The sequence below is a fragment of the Chenopodium album genome, chromosome 3, assembly GCF_948465745.1.
Source record: "Chenopodium album chromosome 3, dcCheAlbu1.1, whole genome shotgun sequence".
Taxonomy (NCBI): Eukaryota; Viridiplantae; Streptophyta; class Magnoliopsida; order Caryophyllales; family Amaranthaceae; genus Chenopodium; species Chenopodium album.
In genome coordinates this window covers 17,027,401-17,033,475 of record NC_137836.1, presented here as the reverse complement: position 1 = coordinate 17,033,475, position 6,075 = coordinate 17,027,401, and the positions used below count along the sequence as shown (strand labels likewise).

At 32.0% G+C, this 6,075-nt stretch overlaps 1 long non-coding RNA gene across 2 annotated transcripts; it reads left to right on the top strand.

Annotated features, from left to right (window-relative positions):
• The first annotated feature begins 1,737 nt into the window (after positions 1-1,737).
• LOC145623869 (uncharacterized) lies at positions 1,738-5,019 on the top strand. 2 transcript variants are annotated; one of them, XR_014110279.1, is made up of 3 exons: positions 1,738-1,926; positions 2,696-3,063; positions 3,613-5,019. It is a non-coding gene; the product is annotated as an uncharacterized LOC145623869 (long non-coding RNA). The 2 variants fall into 2 exon arrangements; XR_014110280.1 differs by having other exon boundaries at positions 1,740-1,926; positions 4,171-5,019.
• Positions 5,020-6,075: the final 1,056 nt, after the last annotated feature.

Below are 6,075 nucleotides of genomic sequence, written 5' to 3'. Positions count from 1 at the left end.
GGGTTTTATTCCAATCGAGTCTAAAACAGGTCAATTCATTTTTAATCAATTAAGTTAAATCAGTTAGAGTTATTCTTATGATCCGATTCGGTTTGATTCATTCATCAACAAGATGTTGAGTTAAAATTAGGGTCGAATAAGTAACAAGTCAGGATTAATTTGGGTTTCAATGTGTTAGAACGAGTTTGTGTGATTCTCATATTTGGGTCAGGTTCTGGTCATTATTTTCTTGAGTTCAAATATACTTAGTCATGATGATTAAGTTCGTTCTGTTAAAATATTCGGGTCGGGTCAACTAACTTTTGACTACTCAATATATAACTAACGTAAGATTTTGTTACATTAGAAACAAAGTTAATATAATTTGAATCTTGAGTTGATAGAAACAAGAACTATATGTATTGGAACAAGTAGAAACATAATTGTGTTTTATTACATTTAATAATCAATGAAACTTGCATGCATATTTATGTAACCTAATTAATAATATATGTTGTCTTGACAGTAACTTAATTATTATTATGAAGAAATTAGTACAATAACAACCGATTCTTATAATATCTTATTGTTTTCTCAAATGAATATATTGTGGTTTACCTAAGATTTTAAGAATTATACATATACTTTCCTTCAAATTTGAAATAGATGGAGTTATTTATATCATTTTCCTTAATTATTTACACTATCTACTACTCTAATTTTTATTTTTATTTTGACAAGTACTCTAATTTAATGTGGTTGTGTAAAATTATAGGCAATAATGTATAAATATGTAATTGATGATCACTTATCGATCAGAAAAGTAAGCTAAGCGTTGAAAACATGCGTTATGAAATAAGGTTATAAAGACATGTAAGAACAATATCGTTTGATTATAACTATTATTACATAATTTTATCATTTTATTGTTAAAAACATGTAACAACAATATAATTTTATTAAAAATACTATCTTAACGATCTTAAATAAAATGATTAAAAATATATTATTTTATTGTTAAAACATGTTTGAATCGAGTCATTTTAACACGTTACTTGATTAACAAGACCCCTTTAGCCACCGCATAGAGTATAAAGCTCAATCAATATGATCTCAAATTAAACCTGCATTAACCTAAGAAAACCCGCTCCAAAATCGATGTGTTTCAAACCAACTTGATTTAAACTCGAGTCATTTCTAATGCGGATTGTTTATAACCTAAAACGAATACATATCGTACAAAAACAAAATTGAATCCGAACGAACCTGTTTCTAATCACAACCGAATTGACTCCACTTATAAGCTAAATGAACTAGGTTCAACCCTAAGTTTGAACATTTTTACTTTTTTGACCCGATCCGAACAAAATTATTTCTTAAAAATTTTCAAACCGAATTACTAATTCAGTTTGGCTCAATTTTATTCGAATTACCTATAGCAAATTGTTATACACGATCTTCAATTATATTTATTCATGTTATTACATAATAGTATTATGTAATAATTGTTATACACGATATTAATTTATATTTATTTAGTGAAAAATCGAATATAAAATTACAATTTTACACATAAGTGAATTAAATAATAATAATAATAATAATAATAATAATAATAATAATAATCTATCAAATATTATATTTTACAAATATACTCATACAAGTAAAAATTTCGTGGGAAACTCCTCCCTCTAATTAACCTACTTAAAATTTCGTGGGAAACTCCTCCCTCTAATTAACCTACTTAAAATTTAAGAGCAATATTCTGCTGATAAACTCCCTCCAAGGCACATCTAAGCTCCAGAGAACTTAATAAGGTTAACAGAAGCTTCTTGGTGATATTGCTCTGGAATAACGATACTGCTTCACCACTCGACCACCGCTCCTACCGCCGCACTACTGCACCTCCGGACCACCGCACTGTTGCCCTACCACTGCATCATCCAAGTAGGCTTTCTATCTTTTCTTATTCTACAATAATTTGATTCAGGTGAAATTGTCAATCTAATTCTGATATATTTGTTAATTCATTCGGGTTATTTAATTAATTTGCAGATATAATTCATTCAGTATTCTTGAATTACAATAATTTGATTTGAATTTTAGGTATAATAAAATTTTGAAATTTTGGTTTTAAGGAAATAGAGCATCGATTTTTCCAGATTGTGGGGTTTTGGATCAATTTAGAGATTACGGCATGGTCTGATTCTTATAAATTAATAGAATTTAATTTAATCACATCGAGTTATGTCTTAATGAATGTCAACTTTCATAAATAACATCTATTGGATGCCAGAAAACAATTTCTTATAACAATTTGTGGTCAACTACTAAATTGAAAGAAATAAAAAATTGATATCTTTTACAATGTTTCTATTTTCCGGAGTTAATAGAATTATAGAACTATATAATCATTGTTGTGCTGTTAGTTTTTGCTGTTGTCAAACATGGCATTTTTACTTTTATGTGAATTTCATGGCTATAAACCTGTGACAACATCAAAGTTTGTTTGACGAGAAGAATTTTATATACTCTTGTAATTGAGGAATGGAGTAATTGGTTTGTAAGTTGTAACCGATGGTTAGGTGATCATCTAGATCGAGCTAAACCAAGTGTGTCATCTGGTTGTGGATATATCGTACCTTGAAAGTAATTTGGACTTTAGTATTCTGTGATTTTTGCCTCTCTTTCTCACACACTTCTTCTCTCCTTGGAGATCTCTGCTACAATGGCTACTCAGATGAGCAAGAACTGGAAGTTCGGTGCTGATGGTGTCATTTACGCTGAACTAAATAAAGTTTTCAGTAGAGAACTCACTGAAGATAGCTACACTGGTGACGGAGTTAGGGCTACTTGTACCCAGAATGTTCTTCGTAATTTACCCCTTTTTTGTGTTTTGGATTCGATCTTTTCAATTCTTTGTTTCTGATTTTGTTATTTTGATTGATTGTATTACGTGAGAAGAGAAGAAGGATTAAGGGGAGCTGACCTCGATTCTGCAGAAGAGAATCAAATTTCTAGAAAACACCATTGAATTTTACGCTGAGAAGGTTAACAATAGGGGACTTTGCGCTATTGCTCAATGTGAGTCTCTCCGTTACAAGCTTCTTGGTTTTCCTGTTAGAAGGTGTAAGAATGCATAAAGCTTTTTCTTTTTCATTGACTTTTAATTGGTTTTTTTTATCTGAAACTAATAGGGAATTTTTATGAGATTCGTTTTTAATTTGCTGTTGAGTATTGATTAATTATTTTGGTTGATTGTTATATTGCGATGTGAACAATTTCATAACTTGATTCATTTGAGAAGTGAGTTATGTAAAGTGTGATAAATATATCCTTTAACAATTTTATTGAGTTTATTGTCACTTTTCTATCCACTTAAAGTGACAATAAACTGTTAATTCTTTCTGCTAGCATTATCAAGTTAACGGACTACGTTATAACCCCATTCCTCTCTGTTTATTATACATTATACATTAGCTTGCACTAGTAGGCTAGCTCAGTTTCTGTTGGAGTATGTTGGTAACATAAAAATGTGCGAGAGTATCATAAGAAAGAACCAAGTACTTTTAATTTTTATTATAATTTACTAGTGGCCTAGGTTTTTTTGGCCTGAGTTTGTTCTGTACACAGGGTGCAAAGAGCACTCGCCTTTTGAAATCAATGAAGACTTACCTTGACTACATCTGAAGCTGAGAAGCATGAAGTATTGAAGTCCAAGATCTTTTCTAACCTTGAGATTTTCATTTTTTGACTTGTAGAAATATCTTCTAACTTTAAGAATAGACCATGTTTGACAGAATAATCCCCCCCTGATCCCAGCACAAAGAGTTAGAAGGTAACCTCGAACTCAGGGGAATGTTAAGCACCCTCTTCACTTCAAAATGCAATAGAACTTCTGAAATTTTTTCCACTTTCTAGCAGCTAGTCGTAGTATCAAATCAGATCACAAACCTTTAAGCCTGCATCATGATTGTCTCTAGGTGAAATTATGCAGCGAGACAGCGTGCCTTGGATCCACTAGTCTGACCAGACAAATGCCTCTACGATTTAAAGGAAAATCTGGAAATTAAATGTCCTTCCGAGGATTAAGTTGGTTGCGTGGAGGGGTTTTCAGAATGCTTTGCTCACTTAATGTGCCATTCAGTCTCGTATTAACAATTATGACCTTGATTGCTTTATTTGCTGCAGGGAGCCTGAGTCTACAATTCATGCGCTCAAAGATTGTGCTCAGGCGAGGGCTATTTTGGGTAAGTCAAGTTATGATTTTGTTTTTATACTGTGTGCTGCCAGTGTAGTTGAATGGTGGGAGTCCTGTTTTCTGAAGATGGATGAGTGTGATGTAGCAAACGTTATAGCCATTTGCTAGGCTATTTGTGGTGCTAGGGACTTTCAGATTATGGAGAAGTGTAGGGACTATGGGGAAGTGCTGAGCTATGCTATAAAGACTAATGCAGAAGCTGCCGAAGCTGGAAATTCCAAGTCTGGTTTCTGATGTGCTGCTGCTGTTTGTTTAGGGAAGGCTGCTGTCGGTTGGACAACATATGCAGGTCTCTTAAAGGTTAATGTTGATGCTGACTTTGTAGGTGACTTCGGGTGTGGTTTGGGGGCAGTGATCAGGGATGGTCTTGGTGCTGTTAAGGCTGCAGGGGTCCAGCAGGGCAGTGAGAAGTGGGACGTGAGGATGGCTGAAGCAAAAGCCGTGTGGTGGGGGCAGCAGTTGTTGCGAATATGGGGGCCCAGAATATAGTTGTTGAGGGTAATTGTTTGCAGGTCTTCCAAGCTATGAAGAGCAAAGATATTGGCTATAGTGAATTTTCTGTAATTTTAGGGGGTATTTTGTTATTTTGCAATAACATTTTTAATGTTTCTTGGTTTTTTGTGAAACAAGGTCGCCCAGTTTCAACATAGGGAAGTGGGTTAACATATGTGGTTTGATGTAATTCCCTGTCGTATTCCTGATGTAGCTCTTCTTGATATATCTAATTAGCTCCCCTTTGTGGGTTTTATAAAAAAAAAATAAACAAAATACAAAGGAAATGGACCATGTTTTATTGACTCGATATAAATTTGATCTTGATTCTCATTCCTTTATTTCATGTACACATAAGAAGTTGTGGATTGAGAATACATTGAAAAATATAGAAGCAAAGGAAGAAGATATAATCTCAACATTAATTACGCTTAACAATGCAAACAAGAAAATAAAATTCTTTTGGATTACTATTTGCATATTAAGAACAATATCGAATAATAAGAAAAGGCTACTGTTTTTTTCATAAAACAGTAGCAAATAGGTAAAAAATGCTGTAATTTTGAATCGTAGCAAATACATGTTGCTATGTGTTACTCCTAGTTTTGCGGTTCAAAATCAGAGCAAAAGGTTTGAATAAAACCGTAGCAATGTGTACTGGTACTCCACTTTTTCAAAATTATTGTAACATAAAGACTAAGCTAATGCTCTAAAATTGCAAATTTAAAAAAAAAATTATAATTATAAAACAGAAAACAAAATATTATTTTGGCCATTTTTACAAAAATCAATAATTATAAGATACAACATTTTTTAAATTTATTTGAATATTATTTGGGTAAATGTCATACATCTATAAATTTATAATAATGCATAATCATACTTCCATCAATTTTATTTGAAAGAATTTGTAAATTATTTTTTTACATATTAATTTGTATTTCATATTTGAAACTAACTGTAAATTTAAACAAGAAAAAAGAAATGTTGTCGTAAGATTCCTATCATTAGACTAAATTTATTTTCCTTCAAAGAAATATGGTCGGTTTATATTAACATATGTTTGCCACGAAAATAAATTTTTATGTGGCACAAGTGTTATAATGATTGTCACATTGAAAAAAATATTCGTGACATAAGTGTTTGTTTGCCATGAGAATAATGTTGTCATTATTCTCGTGGCACCATTGTCTATTTGCCACGGGAAGATAAATACAAGTAGCATAAGTGTTTATTTGCTACGGGAAAAAACTAAAGTCGTGGCACTAGTTTTGGTTAGCCACAAACATCATTTTTCCCGTGGCATAATATTTGTTGTCATGTTAAGTTTATTATTGATTTTA